Below are 27,260 nucleotides of genomic sequence, written 5' to 3' on the forward strand. Positions count from 1 at the left end.
GTTTGGAAAATCTACTCCTTGTTTCACTGTAATTTTAACTGGGTCAACATTTTTCATCAAACCCATTTCATCTCCTGTAAGATCCCAAATTTTAGCATTGACTGTCTCGATTAATTCTTCAGGAAGATTGTTTTTATCAAATGCAGATTCCTATGCTGCAAGTGTTGAAGTCGGCTACCGTTTCTCTTTGAGAGGTGAACTATCACTGTGCCGCCTGAACCAGCAAAGCTCCAGCAGAATCTGTAAGCGCTAATTGGCAGCGCTCGTGTTTCAGACATTTTGCAGCGCTATTTGGCAGCGCTTGTCTTTCACTGCTCGCGTTTCCCGCTTCGCGGGAAACACTCGTTGTTGTGGGCTTGTTGGCCGTCAAGGAGGCCAGAGAACAGCAAAGCCCCCAAGCCAGCTGGGCTTGGAGAACCTCCCCGCCACGCCCCCCCTCACCTGGAACAAATAGCGCTGAAGCACCGCTGAAGAGCGGATTCCTATGCTGCAAGTGTTGAAGTCGGCTACCGTTTCTCTTTGAGAGGTGAACTATCGCTGTGCCGCCTGAACCAGCAAAGCTCCAGCAGAATCTGTAAGCGCTAATTGGCAGCGCTCGTGTTTCAGACATTTTGCAGCGCTATTTGGCAGCGCTTGTCTTTCACTGCTCGCGTTTCCCGCTTCGCGGGAAACACTCGTTGTTGTGGGCTTGTTGGCCGTCAAGGAGGCCAGGGAACAGCAAAGCCCACAAGCCAGCTGGGCTTGGAGAACCTCCCCGCCACGCCCCCCTCACCTGGAACAAATAGCGCTGAAGCACCGCTGAAGAGCGGATTCCTATGCTGCAAGTGTTAAAGTCGGCTACCGTTTCTCTTTGAGAGGTGAACTATCGCTGTGCCGCCTGAACCAGCAAAGCTCCAGCAGAATCTGTAAGCGCTAATTGGCAGCGCTCGTGTTTCAGACATTTTGCAGCGCTATTTGGCAGCGCTTGTCTTTCACTGCTCGCGTTTCCCGCTTCGCGGGAAACACTCGTTGTTGTGGGCTTGTTGGCCGTCAAGGAGGCCAGGGAACAGCAAAGCCCACAAGCCAGCTGGGCTTGGAGAACCTCCCCGCCACGCCCCCCTCACCTGGAACAAATAGCGCTGAAGCACCGCGCATCGCGGGACGCGCGCGGGCGACGCCGGGCTAAGCCCGGGCAAAGGGCGGGCCCTCTGTGGCCCTCAGTGGCCGAGGTAGGCCGGGCTGGGCCCTGGTATTTTTATTTTGCTTTTTATTGCTGACTTATTCTATTATAATTTACTGGTAAGCAAATACGCAGATAGGATTATAGACACAAAGCACGTTATCTGCTTGTTTGAGCCTTGCCCTCACCCCCTGTGAATTCATACTATATTAATTGTGATTTTTATTCGAGACTGTGAATCCAGCTGTAGGACCAGATTTCTTTACCGGTACTATGGAGGCAAAGAAACTATGCTCCGGGAAAGTTTTAACGGAGAATCCTGGTACAAATTCCGGACCCATTCATTTGAGGAAAAAGCACGTTAATAGTGCTATTTTGAAAGGTCAGATGCAGCTGGTACAAATTTGGGAAAAAAGCCTGAATAAATCTCTTGAAGTTTCCATGAAATCTGACACTGACCCATTACCAAAGTTGGAACTTTTTTCTAATATGGAGGGAGATTGTCAGTTTGATCCTATGTTGGAAACAAAAAGGTCTCAGAGTCAGTCAAGGGATGTTAACCGCCTTACATGTTCAGTAAATGTGGTTGACGCTGATCCTTTGTTAATAGCATCGCAAACTTTGGACCATAATACCCTTAAGGGAAATGATAATCTGGAAGAAGATAAGGGTGATGCCTCAATAGCTACTAGCATCGATCTGGAACTTTGTGGTCGATACGTGGACAAGACATCTTTGTCTCATCTTGTGGTTAATAAAACTCCAATTGGAGAAACGCCTTCTGGATTGCTACTATATAGCAGCACTCCCTCTATCAAATCCACAGATAACCTCTCCACGCAGAGTGATTTGCAATCTCCGCAACTTAACTTATCGGGGATCTGTGCTTTTACATCATCTAGTTACCCAAAAAATGAGAAACCCATCTCTGAGTCACTCATAGCCCTTGAGCAAATCTTGTCTTCCATATTACTTTTAATGGGTAAATTTGCTGTGAACTCCGACTGTATTTTGTCTTCGGTTACTGAGATATTGCAGGTACTGCTGGCAAAAAATGTTAAAAATGTTGAGAATGTGATTAATCCTCCTATTATTTCTATTGATCCTGTTGTCCAAAAAGTTGTTGATAACACTACTGATGTGAGGGGAAATGCCCCTTTGGGATTGTCTATAGAGGTGGATATCCATAAGCCCCCTAACCGATCTTCCTCATCTTCCTTGCTACAGAGAAAAGATCCAATATTGACTGAGCAGGAAGATAATGTGGTAGAAGAGTTTCAAATTGGGGGTAATGATCTTTTTCCCATTTTTATACAAGATAAAAAGGAGCCAGAAGGTTCCTTGATGACTATTAGAGCCGCAAAAGTAAAAACTAGAGGGAAAAACAGGAAACAGATACGTAAATATAAAAAGAAAAGACCCAGGCAAATCATTTTTCAAAAACACATCACATCTGTAATGCTTGATCCTATTGAAAGTGGTTATAATCCACTCTCAGATATCCCCGCTAAGGAGGAAGTTGTAGATATTAGAAATGATGAATGTGGGAGTACCCCGGCTGAACCAACTATGAGGGGGGTAGTTCCATGTCCTGTGGTAAACGCTCCTGATCCCCAATCCTTAAGTACCGAAGATATTACAAATACGCCGATAGTAGCAAGGGTATTTAATCCATCTGCACCCATTTTTCGGCCACAGCCTGAAGTAGTCAGGAATATAATGATTCAATCAGCAAAAAGCCCTATCTTAAATGTGGATACTTTGTCATTGGATTTTCTCCCATTATTTGATTCAGATCTAAAAATGAATAGATCCTGGCTACTTAACTGCTTTAAAGAGATAGAAAGCTTAAAGTTAATTTTAACAAATGATATTGATCTAGTTCTCCCAATAAGATCCATAAATGGGCAACGAACAAGGGTAAAGTTTTACTCTAAAATAATTGCCAATTTAGTTCTTCAACAAGCGGAAGCTTTTCAATGTAGAGGAATTGACGTGTTACCTCATGTTAATAATAATTTGTGTATTTCCTCTAGCGAAAGAAATACAAAGTTGGCTTCTGGGCAGGATGATTATCCTATTTGCAATAAAGATCTAAAAATTTGGGTCTCCAGAGGTAAACGAATGGTCTCTCAGGTACTTCCATTACCTGATAGCACAGATATTCCTTTAACTGAAGACAATTCGATGTGGAACTGGTTACCAGGAGTTCTCTCAAATACTACTTCGAGAAACCCACGACCATTTTCGCATCTTTAACACCTATTTAAAAATTGTCTCTTGGAATGCCGCTGGTTTGTCTAATTGCCCTGAGAAATTTGATTTTCTACTCTCTTTGAATGCAGATGTGATATGTATCCAGGAAACATGGTGTAAAAATCTCCCATATGGAGGGAAAGATTACTTCGTCTTGGAGGCTCCTGCGACTCCTTCTAAAAAAGGCCACGCAAAAGGGGGAATTGCTTGTTTGTTATCAAATGCTTTACAATGGCAATTCTCCCACTACAAGGACGAGAGTAATCTATTCCAATCCATAACTATTTCTAATCTGGACTTTGCTGCTCAACGGTCCTCGCTTATAATATTAAATGGCTATATTCCTCCGGAAGATAATTTCACTATAGTTTTAAAACGTATGTTTTCCTATGTAAAACAATTAATAGAGGTGGATCACCCCCCATATATATTATTGATGGGGGACTTAAATTGTAAAGTGTCTAACTCTACCTTAGACATGTTTAGAAATAAAGCTAAGGAAGAAGCATATAACATACCTCAAGCACTCCTGCCTACCAAAATAAAAACTAATAAAAGAGGCAAGATTCTCCTCGGGGAACTTAGTTCCCTAGAGGGACTTATCATAAATGGCAGGATGCCTTCAGATACTCCCGCTAACTATACACATGGATCCATTAGGGGTGAATCTATTTTGGATTATGTAATAACGGACTTTGATACGTTCTCCTTTCTCAAAGATTTGGTGATCTCTCATTCCCCCTTGAGTGATCATAAAATTATTAACATAACTGTCTCATTAATTCCCCCTGAAACTAGTTCCTGGTCCTTAAAGAATAGAGGTTTCTCTATTAAGTGTAACTCAGATAGATGTTATTGGGGATCTGCTAATATCAAGGATGTACAAAATATCCTTACCCAACTACTATTAGAGTTTGATTACTGGCAAGGTAGGGAATTCCTTTATCTTGAAAACCTTCTTAAAAAAGTCACCGCGACGGCTAGGATTATAGGAAATCCCAAAAAGAAACATTTCTCTCCCAGTCCCCTATTAATATTAAATAAGGAGATAAATAAACTTGTCAGGAAACAATACCTTAATAGATCGGGGGGAAATGAGTATCAGTTAGCTGTATTAAAAAGAAGGAGGGTAAGATTGAGATCCAAGATAAAAAGGGAAAAAGAAGACTCTCTATGGATCAAGTTAAGAGAGGCTTCAACTTGTAAAAATTCTAGAGATTTCTGGTCCATTATAAGGCAAGGATGTGGCTCTATAACAACTTCCACTCCCATAGCTATTACAGAAGATATCTGGACCCTATTTGTGTCCACCTTATATGCACCTAACGGTGCAGGGGGGGACACATGGGATCCAGGTCCAAATAGTGATTATAAAATGGAACTTCCTACTGAGCAATCCATAGCTACCGTGATAAAGAGCATGCGCTCTTCCGGTGCTATGGGTCCTGATGAATTGCCCATGTCTATAATCAAGCAAGATGTTACCGTTTGGAGTAGGATTCTTCTTCCAGTATTTCTGGCGTGCTTTAAATTACGAACAGTCCCCGATTCTTGGCGGGGAAGTATCCTAATCCCTATTTTTAAAAAAGGTGATCGGGACAAACCCTCTAATTATCGTCTAATAGCTTTATTAGACTCAATAGGAAAAATATTTGCTAAACTTTTATTAATGTTAATAATGGAATGGGCAAATTTAAATAGTATTTTACCTATGGAACAGACAGGATTTCGAAAAGAGCATGGAACTCTAGATAACCTAACATTACTACAGGTAATTATGGATAAATATGCTCGTGTCCGAGGTGGTGGCGTATACGTAGCATTTATAGATTTCTCCATGGCGTTTGACAAGGTGGACCGTCCAACGCTGTGGAGAAAGTTGGCTGCACTGGGTATGCCAGGATACCTACTCGATCTAGTTAAGTCTTTACATTCGAACACATGGTGTAAGGTGTTACAAGGTGGTGAGAGGGGTCTTTCTCAATCTATCCCCTCTCTGAACGGATTAAAACAAGGGTGTATATTGGCACCCATATTGTTTTCCTTGTATACGGCCGATTTACCAACTTCTGTTGCAGTTTGTGAGGGATTAGCCCCGACAATTGGAGGGACAGCCATATCGATTCTAATGTATGCGGACGACATACTTGTTTTAGATTTGACCCCGAAAGGTCTATCCAATCGTCTTCACGCATTGAATCAATTTGCTGAAGCACATTATATGAAAATTAATAGTTCTAAAAGTAAAATCATGTGCATCTTCGGAAAGAAGAAATGCAGGTCTAGTAGATATAATTGGACTATTAGCGGACAAAAACTTGAGGTGGTTAAAACCTATATGTTTTTAGGTAAAATAATATCTGCTAATCTTAGTGAGAAGCCTCACATTGAACATAATTCTCGTAAAGCGTTGGCCCATGGTATGGGATTATGTTCTTTGTATAAAGCTACTGGGAAGAGGCATTTCTCCCTATGTTTGGATGTATTTAGAGCGAAAATTCCTGCAACCCTCCTTTATGGAATGGAATTAGTGGAGTTGAATCAATGGGGTTTCATGCAAAAAATGGAAGGAAAGGTACTAAGAAAAATCTCTTCGTTCAATACAGCTTGTTCTACATCTTCATGCAGGCTGGAATTCGGACTTCGAAGTTGTTGGGCGCAGGGGTTGGCTGCCCTCGTAAGATGGGTAGCCTGTTTGGCCAGAGGTAAACCGGGTACCTTACGTGAAATTTTAAAAAAGGAACTCCTGGGCAACTTTAATGAGTTCTCGCAGCTGGTAAAAAATTTTAGAAAAGCGGTATCGCTGCTTGAACTGGATGAAAGTACGCTCTTCTTACTTTCACCATCAGAGTTAAAGCTGAAACTAAAAAGTATGTCTTGGGAACTTTGTGTCAAGTCGGACATACTTGCCCAACCTAATCAAAAAGAAAGGGAAGCCCTGGTTTCAACATATACCCCTAAATTAGCCCAACAATATTTTATTTGGAATATTCCTCATGGTGTCCGTAGACTATGGTACCTTTTACGTCATAATTTGCTTCCACTTAATTCGCTTTTAGCAAAATGGTATGGGGTATCTCCTCTATGCAATTTTTGTAATAATGCTGTACAAGATCGTAATCATGTAATGTTTATTTGTCCGGTATTGCGCCCCTTGCGCCAAAAATGGTTAAAACCAATCTGTTTACAATTGGGAATTGTAAATGTAAAAATGTTCTTCCTTGCACTTTGCTGCCCCCCTAATGAAATGTTCTGTTCCAGAATTTTTAAATATTTTAAAGAGATTTTAGATATTTATTAATGAATTTCAGGGAGATGTTGTTGATTGCCTTACTTGCAGATAAGTAGTGTCTATTCTTTTTGTCGTATGTTGTTACCTATACATTATCTGTATGTTAACTATGTGTGTATTTTTATGTGGCCCTCATCGAGAGCCAAAACATAATAAAAAAATTTGACTTTGATCAAATGCAGGAAATAATTTACTTTCCTCTGCTTCAACCATTAACATTGTGTGGGAGTGCAGGTTTGATAAACAGGCGTGGAGGCTGCAGTAGGGGTTTAGAAAAAGGTTTATTAATAATGGATGGGGTTGTGATAGGGCGTGAAGCCTGTCCTTGGGCTCCTTCGTCTTATTCAGATGAGTCCTGGGGCAAGGAGGTCTTTCTTCCTTCTTCCTCTTCACTGGGGTGATTATCCCGGAGGCTCATAGGAGGAAAAGAAAGAACAAAAGGGAGCCGTAAGTATGAGGCCTTGTATTACTGTGGTCGTGTTTTACCGTCACCACACCTCAGTGCTCAATGCATCTCTGGTGCCCATAAAGTAGAGTGTCCAAAAGGTTAAAGAGTTCGCCCATTACCGATTCCGGGGGGGGGGGGGTTTAAGTGTGGGGTTTTCTCAGGATGTGGCCAAATCTAAGGTGCAGAGGTTCCGTGCCCGTTCCACCCTCCTCCCCGTCACAGAACACAATATCATCCCTCCCTCGCCCTCACAATACACCCTCGAGCCGTTTACACTCACTGGCTCCCGCCGTAACTCTCCTGAGTCACGGCCGCTCCCCAGCCACCTCCGGACACCACCAGTCCTCGAACCAGCTCTCCTCTTCGTCAGGATCCTCAGCTGTTCGGTCGTCCGGCACGGTTTCTCTGCTGAAGTCGGGTCCTACGTCTTCTCCTCTGCACTCGGGTCCCGCGTCTTCTCCTCTGCACTCGGGTCCCGCGTCTTCTCCTCTGCACTCGGGTCCCGCGTCTTCTCATACTCTCGCGCGCAGACTGTCTCTCAGCCCCCCTTTCATTGGCTCCTTGATTCTTCTTCTTGGGTGCGAAGGCGGTACTTCCGGGTTACGGATAACTGCCTGATCCTGTAGAGAAACAGCAGAGTGACATGGACGTCGTAGTCCGTGAGTACGGCGCTGCGCTGACATCTGCAGCTGGACACTCTTCCTTGGGGTAAGTACCCGTACCTCCTCACACATTGTTAATTTGTAAAGCCCATCTTTCTCTTGAGTTTGAAGCTCAATACCATCCGGTGAGCAATATATTTTACAATTCATCTTACATAAAATGTCCCTCCCTAACAAGTTTACAGGACTGCTGTTACAAACTACAAATCTATGTTTATCTTTAAATTGACCAATTTCAACTTTGACAGGTTCTGTTAAATCTGTTTTAATTTGCTGATTAGCTACGCCAACTACTTGGATGGTATCACCAGAGAGAGGCAGGTTTTCTATTTCCACTGATCTAACAGTAGAACGGGTAGCACCTGTGTCCACAAGAAAAGTGATTTCTACATCATTCACCTTACCATTTACAAATGGACCTGATTGGTCTACCTCAAGAGTGGCTCCAAGCACACACTCTTCCTCCTCTCTCAGGCACCGTCATAAATAATCCTCAGAATCACTCCCTCCATTTTCTTTCATCAAATATTGTTGAGAAACATTTTGCACATTCACTCTTTGCGATCTGTTTACCTGCTCTCCTCCACAGAATCCCGTTTCTGTATTGTATCTCTGCACATTCACACAATTTGGAAGTGGCGGTTGTGGAATCTGACTCTGCTGATTCACTACCTGTCGCTGTAGCTGTTGCTGTAGCTGTTGCTGCAGATTTATCTCATTCTGCATCTGCGGATTTAATGATGCATTTTTAAAATTTCCGGACGGATTTTTACATTCGCGTTTCCAGTGTCCAATTTCGCCGCAATTAAAACATGGGAGTTTTTGCTTTAATTCTTCAATATTTCCCATCAATCTAGGCTTATTACCTTTAAATTTTCCTTGATTCTGATTAACATTTTTGTTTTCCGGGGTTGCTATTTGCTGTTCAGCTACCTTCACATGTGCCCACATAGCTTTCTCATTTAGCTTCTTTTGTTTGGCGTCTATTTCATCACTACAATATTTTGCTTTTCTCAAAATATCATCAACTGAAAGTGATTGCCAACCAACAATTCCATTTCTAATCATTTCACCAATTTCAGGTCTTAAACCATAAACAAACCTATATATAAAGTGGCTCATATCCTTTTCACTTAATGTTTCATAGCCACTGTATTGTTTAAATACCAGCAGTAACCTTTCATAGAATGAATGTACTGATTCTTTTGGCTCTTGATTTGTTCTGTCTATTTTAGCCCAATCAACTTCTTTTGGGGCAATCTTGTTTTTCAACCACACAATTACTTTGTCATACAGATCCATAACATCTGCTGATGGAGCACCTGTTATTCTATCATGAGCAGGTTCTTCTTTGGGCCAACTTACAGAAATGTTACATTCTGTCCAAAGATCCGATGGGACAACAATGTCAAAGAATCCATCAAGATCAATCCACAGAACTTTTGAAACCTTAATAAATCTATCCACCTGTCGATACCATTCCACAGTCTTTTCTCTCAGCCGAAGGAAATCATTAGTGAACAATAAGATATCCTGCCTTGTCCAAGGAACATGCACATACCCACCTCCTGCTATTTCTCTCATTGGAAACTGATTTGCTACTTCACCTCTTTCTCTTTTATCTTCCTCTCTTTTCTTACTCCATTTTACTCTCCACTTACTTAATTCACCCAATCTTTTTAGAAACACAATTATTTTTTTATATGAATTATTCTTCCTGTAGTGTTCAGGTTCTCAGTGTCTTTTTCAGTAAAATCTACTCTGTAATGTTTTCCCAAATTCTTTTGCCTCCTCAAATCAACTTCCAATTCAGTAGCTAATTCTTCTAACTGTTCATACTTGGTTTTAGTTTTCCATTGTACGCTTTTACAAATAAACAATAATTCTTCATCCTGATACAGTTTTAAATTGTCTGGTCCAATTGTGCCAATAATCAATTCCTCCAAATCTGCTTTTAATTTTGCAACATCAAGTAATTTAATTTCTGGAGTCTTTGGGGTATGCGTTAAATCACTTTCAGAATTTCTGCATTCAATGGAATAGTTAAAGCTGAGTGTCTAACTTCTCTTTGATCAAATACTGGTTGAACAGGTCCAATTGTTACTGGTACCGTTACTGCTTCCATGCTTTTAGTTAACTGCTGTATTAATTTATCTTTTGATCGGTAATATTCTGAAGTATTTGGCATTTCCCCACAACCTTCTGTTCTTATTACATTTCTTGGGGTTTCATTTCTGCGAACTGGGGTTTCAACATAATTTCTGTTTTCTCCAGATATACTGGAACTAGATCTTGTTTCTACTCTTTCAGGAGTTTTTGCATTATTTGGATTTAACCTGGGTGATGCCTCATCAATAATTTCTCTAGGAGGAGCACTTGGAGAAGTTCCTGAAGGAACCATCGGGGAAGACCATGTACAAGCTGGTTGATAAGGAGGAGGCTTTTTCGGTTTTGTAATATAAATCTCTTCTAAAACTGTATCTTCTATTTCACTTTCTTCAGCATTATTATTTTTCTTTCGGGCATTATTTTGACTAGTTGCCTCACCAAATCTTGCTGGATACAGACCATCACATGCACTACGTCTCCAACGACGCATTCTGTCTTCATGAGTTTCTCGATCAATATCCAATCTGGTACCTCTCGTTATACCTTTATTCTCCCTTTCCAATTGAAACATCTCATCCTCCCATTCAGCTAAAGCCTCAAATTGTGTAGGTCTAGGCTTTGGTTCAAGTGTCATCATCTTGTCTCTTAAATTTTTCATAACCTTAATGTTAAAGGAACCATCTTCCGGCCATGCTAAAACACCATCATTCTTGGTATAATCCATCCAATTCTCAAACCAAAGGCAAGTATGATAACTATATTCGCCTTACATATAAGCTGCAGGTGTTTTGTACTTATGAAGTAACTTTCCACCTCGCGTTTCAATTTTCTTGTCAGATTTCAATTTATTTTTCAATTTCTGAAACCATGAAAGTTTCTTTTTCTGCTTAATATAATAATAATCCATGTTTTAAAACAATTCCGCTTACTTAGAATTGATCGTAAATGTTTCCTGGTTGTTCCGCAAAACCAACCAATCAGTGCGCGAAACACACCAACAAGCCAATCAGGTTAAGCTACGTCACCACCTTGCTCAACCAATAGAATTACTGCTTTCAGGATGAACCAATCAGCTGTCAGCTCGTCTTAGTCACGTGAGCCAATCAGTGGGCTTACTGTGACGTATGCTAGCCATTCACAGCGCGGACCCTGTGACGTACACTGCCGCTGCAGCTTCACTTCTCTCACTCCTTTAGCTCACCCCTCCTTCACAAAATATTTTCACAGCGCCATTTTAACAAAACTTTTTCAATGGAATTCATTTAGTAACTCCAGAAAAACAAAGCATTTGTCTGATTCGCTAAAATAAAGTGATAGCTTTTGCAGTCACTCAAGTATTCTTTTACGTGAAATAGACGACGCTATTTTCACAGAATATTCAGTTTCGCCATAAAGTAGTAGCCTTACTCTACTCTACCCTTCTAACGGGTAATAACGAACTCATTTCCCTCTGAATGCACATAAAGTGACAATTCAAAGTTTCACTTGATCGAATATTACTAATTCATTTGCGCACATTCAAACGGAAAAATCCGTAACCATGTATACATGAATCTTGGCAGGACTTTAACCCACACAAAGAAACCTCACTCGCCAGTAAGATAGACAACGCTTCCTTACCCTTCACTCAAGCTTGGATAAAATCTACTACTCTTTTCACAGTGAGTTTTAAAACAGGCACCAAGTCCTTATACTCAAAGCTAGAATTTCATAGACAATCCTCACTATACATTCTACCTTGCACACCTAGAATCCCTAAACTTGTGCTGTACGACCACAACACTAGTGATATATGACAATACCACTATTTTGAAACTGAACAAATGCACAGTGCAACTTCACCTGTCACACTACTCTTGTGCCGGCACAACTAGGAATTTTCACACTGCTGGAAAAAACCTTTCAACTACATATAACAACTGAACAAACTCAACATATGTTAAACAACGATCCTATGTAATTACCATGTAGCATGACAGTTACCATAGCAACCATAACTCTGCTACCAAGGAATTGATCCAGCGCCCCTATAGAAAAACTGTCTCAACAACGCTACCCAACACCATGATACTCACCATTAATCATTAATCACTCACAAGGCCCATTAACAAACGAGACAATTTTTGGGCGACTGAATCATGTGACCTAATTAATAAAACCTATTCACAAACTATTTACAATTTTATATACAACTGCAGTTTATCATTTCTTACCATGGTTTTATGCACTTATCATATTAATTAAGTAACTTCGGCAAATGGATAAGCTGATGGTAACTAGACCATGAATAAACAAGACCAGCTTGTCATTTCAAAAATCGAATTTATTAATTTTATTCTTCAAAGAAAAAGCATTTTATTTAATAAATCATTATTTTATTAGCAAATAAGCAGCATTTAATGAGGAATGATCAATTAGACTGACATTTTAAAGCAAATCAGTATGCATGTTTAAGGCAAAATAACTGTTTCCAAACCCTCAAGCTATTTCCCTAACTATTCTTTGCTCCACCTGTAAGGGGAAAAAAATCATTTAGGCCTATTATCCTTACGTGCGCCAAAAGAGTCCAACGACACGACACGCCCTTCAGGATTCGGTAAGCGAGAGACCCCCTCCTCTCAAAGGGGCCAAGTTTTATACCTTTTCTGTCTAGCTAATCTCACTAAAATGTATTCTTTCTCTTGCCATCCGAAGTTCCTATTGGCTGACAGATGTCAGTCCATGTCAGCTCATCACGTTTCCAACCCAAAACCAAGCCTTTTCTTTGACTTCATTGTCCGACAAAATACATGACTTTCGGCTTCCTCGGAAATGCAACATTCTTCAAGTAACAGTCCGTTACTTCCTTAACTTGGCAGATTTGCCGCATCCTGTCCTTGATTTTGTCACATTCAGAGCACGTCTTGCACAAACTATTCATCATATTTCTTTGACAACTGTCTATGTGGTAAAGTTTCCACTTCTGAATACGTGCAGAGCTCCACACTGGACAGGATTCTAAACACCATCTTTAAAACGCTAGGCCTTAAGCCTCTCCCTTGGAAACTAGTATTCAAACAAACACAAGACATTAATTAATTAGAGAATTGAGACCCATTCTGTTTCCCACCCCCTTTGCTAATTATTAACCCATTAATTTATGTTACCTAGCTATGCACAAGCCACAGAATTCTCCACAAACTTATGCCACATAAAGACGAAATGACATAACATAAGCACACAAATAAGCACATGCCATAAGTTGAACAGCCGCATTTAATACTGACAAAGACAATAGACAAGGTTAGTTTATTATTTTCAACACACTTGCTTTTGCAACAAAAAGCACATGTATTAATCCCTCGTGTCATGTAGATGCATTTTAATCTAGGTTGGTTAATAATTCACCACAAATCAATTAATACAGTTATTTATTATGGAAGTTTAACTTTGCGAGTCAGAAGAAAATTTTATTCTGAAACTCGCTCCATCACTAGCATTTAGAAAGGAGATCAAAACGTGGCTATTTAATATTTTAAACACTTTATTCTAGGCTGCTCTTTCTCAGAAAATGCGCCAAGACACCCTTAGATATACGCGCCCTTTAAAAATTCCCTAACATGACAATGAGTGTCATTTGTGGTTTTCACTTGAAGGTCTGACGTGCATATGGGGGAAGGGGGTGTGTGAAGCTGCACTGATGTTCTGTTACAGTGTTGGTCGGGCTTTACAGTGTAGCTAGATCTCTGCATCTGTAGGTATGATCTGCCCTCGATAAAAAAAGGTTAAGAAAGTTGTGGTTTTTATGTTGAATGTGTTTCACCCCACCCTATTATAATTTTGAAGTTCAGCATTTTTCCTTGAAATGAGCAAGGCCACATAGAGGCATTTCATTTTCTCTGTGGTTTTCAAAATATACAGGATTTTGTGCTGGCGGAGAAAGGGTTGATTGGGGTGGGTGAGACCCACCATGTGCTGCTGGTGGTGATTTCTTTTGATTTATAGGATTAAACATTGATTGATGTACGATGGCGCCTTCGAGGCAAGTGTTTGTGTTAGAGTAAGTGAGCTGCAGTGCTTTGGCATCTATTCAATTACACTGTGGTAAACGGCTGTCCAGTGCCTGGGTAGTTTTGTACTTAGGAGCCTCCTGCTGTTCTGTATATGGTTTTGATGGTGTGCTGTATGCCCTTCGGTGGCGGATGGTTTAATTAGCTTGCTCTGTTGGTTTTGTGAAGGATGATTGTGTGTGATGCTTCGGATGTTTATTGACTTGGAAAGTAGATGGTTTTGGTGCCGCCTCGAGCATAAATAAAATTCTCCCACAACAAGCCAAGTCGAACAGTAAAATCACGTTGCTCTTTGCATGCAGACAATACATATGTAAATTTAGGCGCCAGCATCAAACTGCTTATTGAAAATGATTGTGAAGCGCTGCAATGCCCTTTTGTTCATGACACAATAAAATGAGCACACTCTTACAAAGCAAAGATAAATGCCAGCCTGCAGAGAAGAACAAAGGAATTAAGCTGTTGTGTTATTTTAAGAAGATTAAAACTTCCGTCATGTTCCTTTCCGTCCTAATGCATGGTAGATATATATTCCTGCCATCTGATGTCTTGTTAGCGCGAGATCTTTGTTTCCTGGGCAGTGTCTGCCGCAACCTGACTTACCAAGCAGCTTTTAGCTTTAGTTTCTGCACGCCGATGATAAGCCTCAGCCCCGGGGTGTGTGGGGGCCGCGTGGACAAGTTTTTGGGCTTGTGCTGCCACTTTTGCAATCTGTCTGCCGAACACCAGGGGCCAAGTGTTGAGTGTGAGCGCGTGCACACCGCGTTACCGCCAGCTTGAGGCTAGCAAAAGCCTCTGGTAGCACTTTGAAAACCCCCTTACTAAAAGTCGAGCAAACAGAGCATGCGTTGCTCTAGGCTCCACCTAATAAACTGAAGAGAAGAGGGGACACGGGCCATCCCTGTCGGGTACCCCTGCTAATAGAAAGACTCTGTCAAATTCTGGTTAGGCGAGGGGGAATTTGTCAGCAGGCTGATTCTCTGCAGCAAGTGTGCTCGATCTTTCGTTCTAAATGCGCTAAGGGATGGTGCAATAGTTTAACCCCCCTACACATAGCTGGCTCCAGGGTGCACCTTTTCAAGATAACTCTTTTCCAGTGACGGCTGATGTGATGCAGGAACTGATTCGCAGCTCAGCAGGCAGTTAGACGCGAACTGTGGCGGCAGCTGTGTACAGAGATCGCCTGGTTGCCTGGAGGATCTCCTTTGTTGGTGTTGCTGGAGTTACTTGCACAGGCTGGTGTAGCAACTTCAGCTGCAGAGGAAAGGAGCCGACGGTGCAAGTTTGGAAAATGATATTACGTTCTTGTCTGTCTTCCTGTCCCATTCCTTACACATGAACAGCTCGTCTGCTTCACAGAAGCCTATTACCTAGCAGAGGTCAAATACTTCCCCCTATATGATGCTGCCTACCCAGCATGCATAAATGGGGGAGTATGTCACCATGGCAGCCTGTTCTTTTCTTTTTGAGGCTGCAAAACAGTTGCTTAGCGAAGTCAAGTAAGTTTGCTATTCTTTATTACTTTTTTTTGTTTTGCCTACCATGATTTGCTCGGAACCTGACCGCCCTGCTCAACGGGCATTGGTTCACACTGTGGGTTGTGGCACTGAGCATCGTTATGCCTGTTTTGGCCCCCGCTGTTGCCGATATTTAGTCTTTTTGCCACATTTTTCTTTTTTTGAAGCTCCCGTCTGACGGTGCTGCTTTTAGATGTATGGGCGCTTCCTGAATGCCGGCGGCTCCTTCCAGAGGTTGGGGGCTATGAAACTTTGTTTCCTTAGAAACAGGTCTGATGCAGAAAGCACCCATATTTGGGCTTCTTGTAATCATGGAGCTGGCTGCCTCATGTGGTTCTGCGGGGGTTATGACAATGGATGTGCTGCGCCTCTTGTTTAATGAGGCTGTGGAGGCAGTGTTCAGGGCTAGGGAGGCTAAAGGTCCTCCTGTCAAGATTCCTAGAGCTAATCCCCTGGCAGATTTGGATGACCCTTATGAGGAGGAAGGACGGAGGGGTCGCTTTGTGCAACGGGCTGAACTCTCTGAACTGTTTGCCCATGTCAGGGGGTATCTGGGTTTTCCTTCTCCTGTGGCACACGACTTGGAGGACAATATTTTTACCCAGTACCATCAGCCTGATCCAGACGCGGCCTTTGCACAGTCCAGTCCGCAAGGTGCTTGCCCAGGAATGGCAGGATATTGATAAATCTGCATTCCTTTGCTTTTTGGGAAAACGTTATGCTTTGGAAGGGTTTTCCGAAGAAATTTCACAGTCTTTTAGTGTGGATAATCAGATGGCTGGCCTTTCTTCCCAGAGCATGGTTCTTTCGGATGATGCCCTTCCATCTGACCCCGTCGACATGAAGATGGAGAGTGCTGTGAAGAGATTTTACTACGCTTCCAATTTTTCCCTCAAGATAACGGCCTATACTAATTATATGGTTCAATCCCTTTTGAAGGATTTCCAGGCTCTTCAGTTGAGTGAGGTTGGGGATGCTTCCTCTCTGTTGGCTCTGATGGTGGTCCAGGTTCTCTATTTGTCCTACATCTCCTGCAATAACGTGTGTGCGGCTGCTGCAGCGTCAGGGGCTTCCACTGCGGCACATGGCCATATCTGAATGCAGACTTGGAAGACGGAGGTCTTGCAGAAGTCTGTCCTTCTGAAATTTACATTTAAAGGTTCAAAGGTATTTGGCCCCCAGCTGGAGGAGCTGGTGAAGCAGTCTGCAAAAATCAGAAGCTGGTGGCTCCCATTCTCCCTCCCTCTCATGGTAGGGGTTTCGGATATTGCTACGCTTTTGCTTTTCCTCAGGCCAGGGGTGCTCACCATCCCTTTCATGGCAGGGATCATGTTCGGGGGCCCTCCTCTGCTCCTTCTCCAAAGCAATGACTATCTTCCTTTTCTAGTTCAAGGTCACCTTTTGTTCTTTTGTCACCACTGGAATGGTCTTCCTGATGCCTGGGCATTTCGGACGGTGACCTCCCTTAACCCAGGGGTGTAGAATTTATTAAAATATCTACCTGTCCATGGGGCAGGTTGCTTCATAAATCTACTTGTCCTGTAACACAATCCACTTGTCTCTTTGGTGCCATGTAGTGCTGCCACAAATGATGGCAGCAATCTCATTATATAAGAGCTCTTATATAGCCTCTCTGATTATGCCAGGGCATATACCGTAGCAGTGTTTGAATACTAGTAATCATTTTATGTTGCCACGTTTCCGCAGATCTACATACTGAGACTGAAGATGGTGGTAAGCAGTAGTTCCAGGGTTGGAATGCCCTTTTGAGTCTGTGCAAACCTACTAACTTGCATGTTTTAAGGGTTTTTCCACACATCTTCTCTAACCTTTCCCATACTGAGAAATGTTGGAAATTCACTCCTGAGAGCGGCAGACGTAAACCTTCTTTCAGAGTTGGGAAAAAAGTAGTTGGAGGGAAAATGAACTTTCAAACATCCAGGTTTTCACATGAGCAAATTTACACATGCATAGTTGCTCATGCTAAAATGCAGTTCACAAATATTTTGTAGAAGTACAGTTTCTTGCCCTACTAATGTAAATTCTTGTGAATTCACGAAAGCCAAATACCAAAGGTGCACTTTAAGACTTTCTTTAATATTTGGGCCCCTAATTTGGTCTGCCGTTAACCATGACCTTTTGTGTTTATTAAAATTATCTCTCTCTCTCTGAATAGGCTGGCTTCACTGCGAGTGACAGCATTCTGCTCTTTCACAAGGAGCATATCAGTACACAAAGTAGTTTTGTTTAACTAATGTGGCAGTGTGTGCTTTTTTGAGACCAAAAACAATTTTTGCGTTTGCCAATGTTTGTTATAATGGTGAGGGCCCGTCAGCTCTCGCATCAATAAGGTTTTACAAAAGCCATGCCAAAACATGTCACGCATTGCCAAAACTAAAAAGCTGACTACCAATGTCAAGCCTACTGGCTTTGCCAAGGCTTGTTTATTTTTGTTGCCCATAATCTTATTGAAACTGGTTACACAAATTTTCCAATATGAAAATTTTTGGGAAATAGTAGCATGCATCAACACATTTTACTAAATGATGCTGCAAAGAAATGGTACCTGAAATTTTACAGTAGTTTAGCAAAATGTTTTTTCCCTACTTTCATTTTTAGGAACATTTTATATTGAAAACAAAGAAACATTAATCTTGCTTTCAAGCTTCTGCAAATATTTGCATCTAATCAGAGAGCATTCTGTGAGCATCATGCATAGCCTCATGTTGCTAAATTTTGAAACCGTGTACATATTTTCATACTGGAACCCGTCTTACAAGTAAGACGGGTTGGTGAGATTGGGGCTTTGCTTGCTTCTCCCCCTTTCTTGCGTTTTTGCCCAGACAAGGTGATTTTGCGTCCTAGTCAGTTTTTTCTTTGCAAGGTCTTGTCAGACTTCCACTATCAGGAGGATCTTGTCCTTTCTCTTTTTTTCCTGACCCGTCTCCTCCCGAGGAGGAGGATCTCCTTTCTTTGAATGTGTTAAGGGTCCTCCTTTCTCGGGATGTGTTAAGGGCCCTTGGCATCTACCTAGATTGTACCCATGATTTTAGGCAGGTAGATTCTTTCTTTGTTGCCTACGGTCTCTCTGGGAAATGGTCTCAAGCCTTGTTTGTCCACTCTGACTCTGTGGGTAAAATCTGCGGTTCTCTTGTCTTACAAGGCTGCTCACTGTCCTCTTCCATCTTCTTTCCGGGGATGGTCCACCCTGGGGGTTTCCTTATCCTGAGTCATGTTTAAGGGTGCATTACTACGTGATATTGTAATGCTGCTACACGGGCCTCTACCCACACTTATGTTTCCCACTACCGTCTTCATTTGGGGATGGCAGCATGCGCTGCTTTTGGTGCTCATGTTCTGTCTTCGGTACGTGATTTGCACTGTTTTTTTTACATTAAACTGACTTGTCTGTTTTGCTGCATCCGTATGGTCTTTGTGTTTCAAATACCATGCGCTTTGGTATTGGCTCATGTGTAAGGAATGGGATGGGAAGACGGACGAGGAGGTAATGCCCAGTTACTCACTGGTAATCTTCATTACTCCGAGTCCTGGTCTTCCAGTGCCATTCCTGAGCCCTTCCCTCCCTCCCTCCCTTATTTCTGTTTCTGGTGATTGTTATGTGTTTTCTTTTCCTTGGGTTTCTTTGATATTCTCAGGATGTCATGGTGACGTACTTCCCTCTTTATGCATGCTGAGTAGGCAGTGCCTCATTGGGAGAAGTATTGGACCTCTGCTAGGTGATAAGTTTATGTGGAGCAGACAAGCTGCTCATGTGTAAGGAATGGAACAGAAAGACCTGGACTCGGAGTAATAACCAGTGAGTAACTGGGCATTTTGGCATACTGGAGCCCGTAGATAGAAGACAGCTCACCTGTAGTGTCAGGATGCCAGTTAACTCATGGGAGATTTCAACACTGCCTGGGGATGGAGCCATGTGCTCACATTTGAGTGTTGTGAACAATCAGGGTGGAGGCTCGACAAAGTTGAGTATCTCCCAATACCAGCTAAGGTTAGGCAGCCAGACCTACACCTACGCCAGCTGTAATCAAATGAGGCTAAGCGATCTGGATGGTGCACAATGTAGGGGTGGGCATTAAGCAACAAACATGCGTAACAAGCTTTTTAAGTTCATGTCATGAAACATAAATGCCTTGAGAGTAAGGAAGAGGCAGAGGATTATTATGCTGCGGTTAAAGGACATAGGAGAAGTATTGGTCTTGAAGGAAAAGCATTTAATGAGCAAGGAACTAAGGTTTGTAATTTCCAAATCGAGGTGGGTCCGGGAAGCCATTTACGCATCCCACTTGAGTGTCATATAGGGTGCAGCTATTTTAGTGTCTGGCTACTCTGGACTACAAGTGATGAGATCAGAGTTCAATGAAAACTGCTGATAGGCAATTGCAGAAATTAATCTGGGGTGTTCTAAGTATCAGTATGGCGCTAACGTGGTTGACAAAAGACGTTGAGGGGTTTGTTTGGCGAATCTTGTATTATAAAGCCTTTATTAAGGAGGTGGGGGGTTAATAGACTGATGAACAACACTCAGGATAGTTCTAACCCCCACACAAGTGTGAACTCCCCAACATGACAAGTAGCTTGAAGAACATGCTGAAACATCTAGGTTTAAGAGCTATTTGGAGGACAAAGATGCAAAGATGGGGTAGAAAAGGATTTATTCCTTATAAAGCATTAAATAAAGTCACTAGTACTAGTTTGTTTATTATAAATGTGCAGGGTAAGTAAAGCAGGTCAAATATTAAGATGTAGAAGAAGAAGGAACTGTGAGTGTGCAGTCAGGAAGGGGGACAACAGGGAGAACTGGAGAGTGTGCTGTCAGAAAGGTGGACAATGGAGAGAAGATTCCTGTTACATACGGAGCTCACACAGACTTTGCTGTTTTCACACAAAGGAGTTTATAGATTAAGCATGGGCAGTTGTGATGAAAGGGTAGTGCAGGATGGCTAAAAGCCTATACAAGGGTTGTGGTAACCAAATGGATAAGGGACAAAAAAGAGAGGAAAAAAGTGTGAAGGATACTCTGCAGAAAGAGATACAGCCCTGTGGCTCTTATGAAAATAATAAAGAAAACATTTTCTTGGCCAAGAAACCTTTGCTACAGTATAGAGGTAGCAGGCATTGAAGTGGTCTGAGATTTCTTCCCCATCAGGAACAAGCTCTTAATAAGTCGAAGATAGCACTGGAAACAAAATCCAATTGGAGAAAAAAAGATGTGCAATAAAGGATTGCCCCTAAGGAAGAAATGAAAAGGGGCCAGTTTTAACAAGGATTGTCACATTGTCAGCAGATACTGAGACTATCTCCAGAATGTCCAACACCCTTTGAATGGAAAATGCAATTTATCTTTAATGCTATATTAACTCTGTAAAGTTCTCAATTTTCAATTAATTTAACGACAGAGACTTTCCTCTTTGAAATCCTATTGGTGTTTGATAAGGACTGAAGTAGGATTGAATTTTCGATCTATGTGTCTTAATTGTAAAAGCCTTGATGCATGGATGTTTAGGTCTGGCATTAGCAAAGACCTTTTGATTTTACTAAAATTAAATGTATAATATACTAACATAATGGGGCTTTCAGTCATCACTCTTCGTCGCATAATGAAGGAGCTTATTTAACTTCCATTTGTGTAGAATGTCTCTACAAACAATTTGCAACAAGTTGTGGTCAAGCCTTTGCTTCAAACCAATGTGTGCCCAACCAGTGTTTCCTGGCAAAACTCTTTGAATTTGACGAGGAACTTTGAAGGAGCGTCTTTCTAATGTGTAGCTGAAGAGATTGTGAAGGCCAGCGTCCTGTGGAGAAGAACCTTTGTAGTGAGGCCTCCTTCCTGTGATCGCAGAGGAGCTACGAGGGAATCTGCAAGTGCACTTGACTGAGCACTGTATGCATGCATTCTGCGTTCCCCTGCGCCTCCCCCTCCAGAAACTGCGCACTGGAGCTAAAGGAAGATGCTTGCCCCTCATGCAGCCTATACATTGAGGTGTTTTGGAGCGGAAGTAAGTAGGAAATTTGGGTGAGTTTTGGTGCTGTGATTGGCTGTTTTTCTTTGGCACTCAATTTTCTTCGCATGGGGCTGTACTATTTCATGCTGAGGCTCACCCGCTGTGCTTTGAAAGGCATTGATCGCTTTATTGGAAGTAGCAGGTGCACACTCTGTGCTTTGATAGGCATCAACTGCCATACTGGAGGTAGCGGAAGTAACAAGGGCACAGTGCAACAGAGGCTCAGTGAGTAACAGTGTATCGAGTGGTGATCCGCTCACCTTGATTATGTATTTTGTACAGATAACACTTGGTGATTCACACACCTTAAAGCAAAACTTGGGGAGAACACTTGGTGAATCACTCACCTTATAGCATAAGTAAATATCTTAAGCGTTCAATGTGGAGAATAAGCAGTGATTCAATTATTCACACACCTTAAAGTTAACAATTTTAAGCTATTAATGTTAATACTTTCAATGCTAATAATTTGTAACAATATTTAAGTTAAAGTCACCAGTGACAAGCGAATATGGTTGCACATCATAAGTCAGGTTAAACTACATAATTGAAAGGAATTGAGTAAGCTAGTATTGTATTAATTCTGTACAAGTATGTTCCAGACTGAGTGCTGTATTATCCTTGCATTGGAACCTTAAGAGAAGTGGTGAAGAAAGTCAAAGCAACACTCCACTTCTAACATGACTAATATTACGGTAAAACCTTTTAAAGAATTTGTGTGCAGTCCAGGGGAATCTTCTATGAAATGAGTATTTTTAAAACTGCATAGCGACTATTAAGTTTGGGGACAAATTGCCATTTGAAAGATTATTATTTTTTTTTTGAATTCATTCGGCCCTGAAGGATTAAGAATGTATGGACAAGGGGGGCATGACCAGCCGCCGAGGAAGTTGGCCTCTTTCTGAAGCGGCTCCGGTCACCTGCCTCATAAATCCCTTTTGGACTGAAGCGGAGGGCGGCGCATGAACCTGCAACAACCTCATGGCTGAGGTGCTCTGGAAAAGGTCCAGTGAGGCCTTGGGCTTTGACTGCAGGATTGGTGATCGGCGGGCGGCACATCAGAGGTGAGAGAGTGTGTCCCCCCCTGCAATAGACCTCAGTGGCACAACTCTTTTTGCCCCTCTGGCACACAAGCAGTGCGACACTCCACCTGCCTTGCTGACGTACTCGAGGCACCCTGTCGCAGCGGCTCAAATCTCCCCTTGCTGTCCCCCATACACAGCGTCTGCCGTTGTGATGACACGTGTAACTTATACATCAAAGCCTTCCTATGCTGGGCAGCCGTCATCTGTGAGCAATGCTGTAATGTGACACAGAGGGGCAGGGACGTGTCTTGTAGAGCGGTGATCCTCCTATGGAGGCTGGCAAGTACAGGCGTCTGTTTCCTCTCTTTGAGCCGCCATTCACATGTGGCTACTGATTTCTCTAGAGTGGGCCACAGCACAGGCTGCCTCTTCAGATAGTCTGTGTGAGACAGGCCTCAGGCGGCAGCAAGTACTGAAGCACTCCCCACCCCCTTCTATTAACGTGGACAGAAGCGGCATGGAGGTATGCAGGGTAACCCACTTGCAATGGCTAGCATCAAGGTAAGCTGCACTGTCCACCAAACCAAGTTGGACAAATATACCCAGCTAATAGAACCCACTGCAACACCAATGGCAGAGGACCAGCGGACTCCTGATGCCCAAGCTCTTCTGACATCGGAGACACCCAGCCCCACAGACATAATGGCGGTGATACACAAAATTCGCATGGCCCTCAAATGCAAAATAGACACAAGTCTCCATTGAGGTTACTCGATGTGTGTGGATCTCTGCAACATGGGTGCCCGCGCCAGGGAGGCAGAGGAATCGCTCACCACCCTGCAGGCGGACGCTAAAGCTTTGATGAATCATGTCAAGGAGTTGTGTGCTACCACCAGTGCCCTAGAATCCAAGCTGGAAGATTTTGAGGGGTAGTGATGATGAAACAATGTTCCCATAATAGGAGTCCCTTGGTGTTCGGAGGGGCGGGCAGTTGATTTGTTTGTTGAAGACCTTTTACTCAGTTGCAGCTTTGTGGCCTCTCAGAATACTTTTCTGTGGAGCGTGCCCAGAATTCCTGGTACTCCACCAAGACTAGGTGTGCCACTGTGCCCTACAATAGCACTCATCTTTAACTACTGTGATTGAGACTTTATTCTACAAGCTGCTCGCAGTGCTCCCCCGATCAAATGCGACAATTCCTCTGTCACCTTCTTCCCGGATTTTACACTCTGAGTGCAATAACTACATCGGTCCTTTGTTGAAGTCAAAAAAGCATAGAGGGACCGTGAAATAAAGTATTCTATGATATTGCCAGCGAAATTGGGGGTGGTGGCAGATGATAAAACCTGGTACTTTATCGGCCCTGGAAGAAGTTTGTGACTGTTTGGATGACTGGAGAGTGGTTGGGGTGCCCGACCCTTTTCTTGACTGGAATAACGACAGACTGGAGCTGGGACTACAGATGGGCCATAGGACACTGCCAGCTAGAGACAACGTAATGACCTGACCAGGAGCGAGCATCTCTCTTGGGCTTTCCCAGAGGATATTGCCTAACTCCGAGTGGCTGGGACAGCTCGGAACCTGCCCCTTGTTCCTCCAGATTGTCCGGAGCGGACATTGAGACGGGGGACTAGCCCTCTGCCTGATTGCACAATATAGTTCAATACTTGGGACTGGAACTCTTCAAATGTTCCCAATATCAGTGGTAACATTACGTCTTTTTACATAAGGAGATGGCAGTTGGGTGGCATTATTGTGCGATTAACAGCCTCCTTTAGTTTGTATTGTGTTTTGGAATGACAGGCACTTCTCAAAGTTGGGGGGGGACAGTTTTGGGTCCGTCATGCAGGTAGGCACGGAGGGGGTATGCTATTGGGGTTTGTGCTGAACATTGCGTACATTTGTTGTCATATCAGTGTTATGGTGATGTTCTTACATCTACACAGCAGCAGCTCAGGAAGACAATTTCAACGTTTCATCAATTGACTGCTCCCATCATTCGGGGGACTTTGCACCATCCAACACACACACATTTCTCAGTGACCTCTAGAATTGCATTACTTCCCTCTACTGCTTATTGCACAACCTCGGAACAAGGTGCGGGCCTTTACCAAGGGGCTGCCTCCACACTCTCTGGCTATCGACTACTCATGGCTTCCACTCTAGGCACCCCTAGTTTCAATATACTCTCCTGCAACGTCAATGGGTTAGGAGATAGAATCAAAAGAGGGGTGGTATTGCAATACCTTAAGAGACACTCACCTGACGTAGTCCTATTACAGGATATACACTTGCAGGGAAACACCTAGAGTGCCTTAGATAGATGGGGTTATAAAATGGTTAAACATGCAGGATACACATGACGATCCGGGGGGGGGGGAGGGGGGGCATCCTTATGCGTCGATCCCTCCTATTTATCATACAAAATGCCTGGCCTGACTCCCACAGTAGATATGTGCTGCTCACAGGACAGTGGGAGGGCAAAACCATCAACATCATCTCACTCTATATACCCCCAGATTCCACAATGCAGCATTTTCTTACCTCAGCCCACTTCTCCTCAGGCTCTCCGGGGAGGCTTGTTGATGGGGGGAAGACTTTAATCCTCTTCGGCCGGTTGCTTTCTGCCCGTCGTTAATTGGTGGACTTTATGCCAGCGATAGGCCTTGTCGATATGTGGCGTTCCTTCAACCCCACAGCATGATAATGCACATATCACTCTGGAGCACACGGGAGTCTCTAATGTATTGATTATATCAGCAGCTTTTCCACATTGGTGACGTTCACCACCTTGCCAGAGGCATCTCCAATTACTCCCCAGTTTGTGCAACGTATGGACTGGCGGACTGTAGCAACAGTCCAAGGGTGGTGCATAATCCCTGGTACCTAGAGATACCTCATTTACGGGCGGGCCTCCATGAGACCACAGAACAATATTTCCATGAAAATGAGGGTTCCGTGGACTCCGCATGGACATTGAGGGAAGCATATAAAACCATCACAAGGGGTCAGGGAATGGCATTGATTGAGAGCCCGGATTGAGGCAGTGGTGTATGTTGACCCAGCTTTTGTTTTCCATATACATAGCGGACAACGTGGAAGGATTAAGTGCAGTCCAATCATTTCCACCCACAAATTGGTAACAAGGCCATCCCAGCAATGTTTTATGCTGGTGATACAGTTTTTTGTATATAATGTTGGTTGGCCTGCAGAGACAATTGGATGCATTTGCTGAGTAAAGCTGGTCTATTTGTCTTAAAATAAATAGGACCAAGACTAAGGTAATGGTTATTACAACAGAAGAGAAGGCCTAAGTGGTGGCTAAATGGTGTCCCAGTAGAAGAAATAAAAGAATATCGCTATCTTGGCCCCTTTTCAGATATAATTTTACGCCGGCTATAGATACTCAGGAGGGGAAGGGAGGGTTAAGGCCATTGCAGACGCATTATTTAGTATGGATGTTGCATTGGGCCATAAAACCACCAAAGTGCTTAGAGAGACGTATAATGCTAACATTGGTAGTTTGCTGTTTTATGGGTGCGAGGTGTTGCCTGTAAGATACGCAAGATGAATGCAAACCATTGAAATGAATGTTTGGAAGAAATGGTTGGGCTTATCTAGAGGGACTGTAAACAGTGCTCTGAGGCTTGAATTGGGCCTAACTAATGTTTTATTTAATTACAGGCAATGGCTCATTAATTATTGGCTCGGTCTTCTTAGAACGGATAAGGGTTCTTTGAGGCAAATTATAAAATCCAGCCTGCAGGAGAAGTATGCTGACAGGTTCGTGACTAACCTATTGATTATTAAGGTATCGCTAGATGGTGCAGTAGGGGAGGAATTCTAAGGGCTTGTCTGTTAGACAGCAGAAGTAAACTGTGTGGAATTTAGTAAAGGAGGGCTCTATGTGGAGAGACTTAGAAGACGTGTGTAAGAAAGACAATCTGTGTCACCCAAGGTAAGGTATGCAGGGCATATTCAACCTTACCTACGGGATATAAAGAGTACCCACATAAGGAGGCGGGCACTGAAGTTTAGATTGGGGCAAGTGCCAGCTTTTATACGATGGAAGTTGGTTCAGCGAGTCGGGTTGGATAAAGCTAAATGTCCCTTCTGCCTAAGGGGACCACTGACTTTTTTTGCATTTACCTAGAATTTGCCACAGTTTTGCAGCTAGTAGAAGAACGTTGTTGCTACCGACCTTCAGATCGACTTGAATAAGGGTCTTTTGCAACTAATTTTAGGATGTGACAATATACCCAGTATATGCAGTAGGGAAATTATTGTCTGTTGTCTATGATAAGTTAATTAAGAAGAAAGGCTTTCTGCTTTAGTAATATGGAATGAGTATACGGAAGTCGCTATTTTTAGCTATATATATCAGGGAATTGGTTCAGTAAGACTTTATTGAAATTTTAAGAATGATGAAGCACATAAGTACATACAAAAAAGTGAAGAAGGAATTCATTAAAGTACAAAGAAGCGAAAAAGACTAATCATAAAAAAATACAGTCATTAATAAATTACATCGCAAGAAAAAATTTGACATTCTAAGGAGAAAATAAGGAGGGGAAGGGAGCAGGGAAAGGGGAATATACAGTTCATAGTATAAATACTTACACAAGTAGAGTTACCAATACGATACAGTATTAAGGAAAGAACAACAATAGTTATAACTGTACATATGAATCTATAGGAGACCAGAAAGATTGAAAAGTAG

The 27,260-nt window shown here is 42.6% G+C and overlaps 1 protein-coding gene across 2 annotated transcripts in view; it reads left to right on the forward strand.

Moving 5' to 3' along the window:
* Positions 1-27,260, forward strand: part of ZRANB3 (zinc finger RANBP2-type containing 3) — a 929,924-nt gene that overhangs the window by 15,716 nt on the left and 886,948 nt on the right. Inside the window, exon 2 of one of the 2 annotated variants that reach the window (XM_078681806.1) lies at positions 26,225-26,323. The exons of the other annotated variant lie outside the window; for it this stretch is intronic. The gene's annotated coding sequence lies outside the window, so the exon portion shown is untranslated. The remainder of the gene's footprint in view (positions 1-26,224; positions 26,324-27,260) is intronic. 2 annotated transcript variants of the gene reach the window in all.

This window comes from Lissotriton helveticus, chromosome 3_1, assembly GCF_964261635.1.
Source record: "Lissotriton helveticus chromosome 3_1, aLisHel1.1, whole genome shotgun sequence".
NCBI lineage: Eukaryota > Metazoa > Chordata > Amphibia > Caudata > Salamandridae > Lissotriton > Lissotriton helveticus.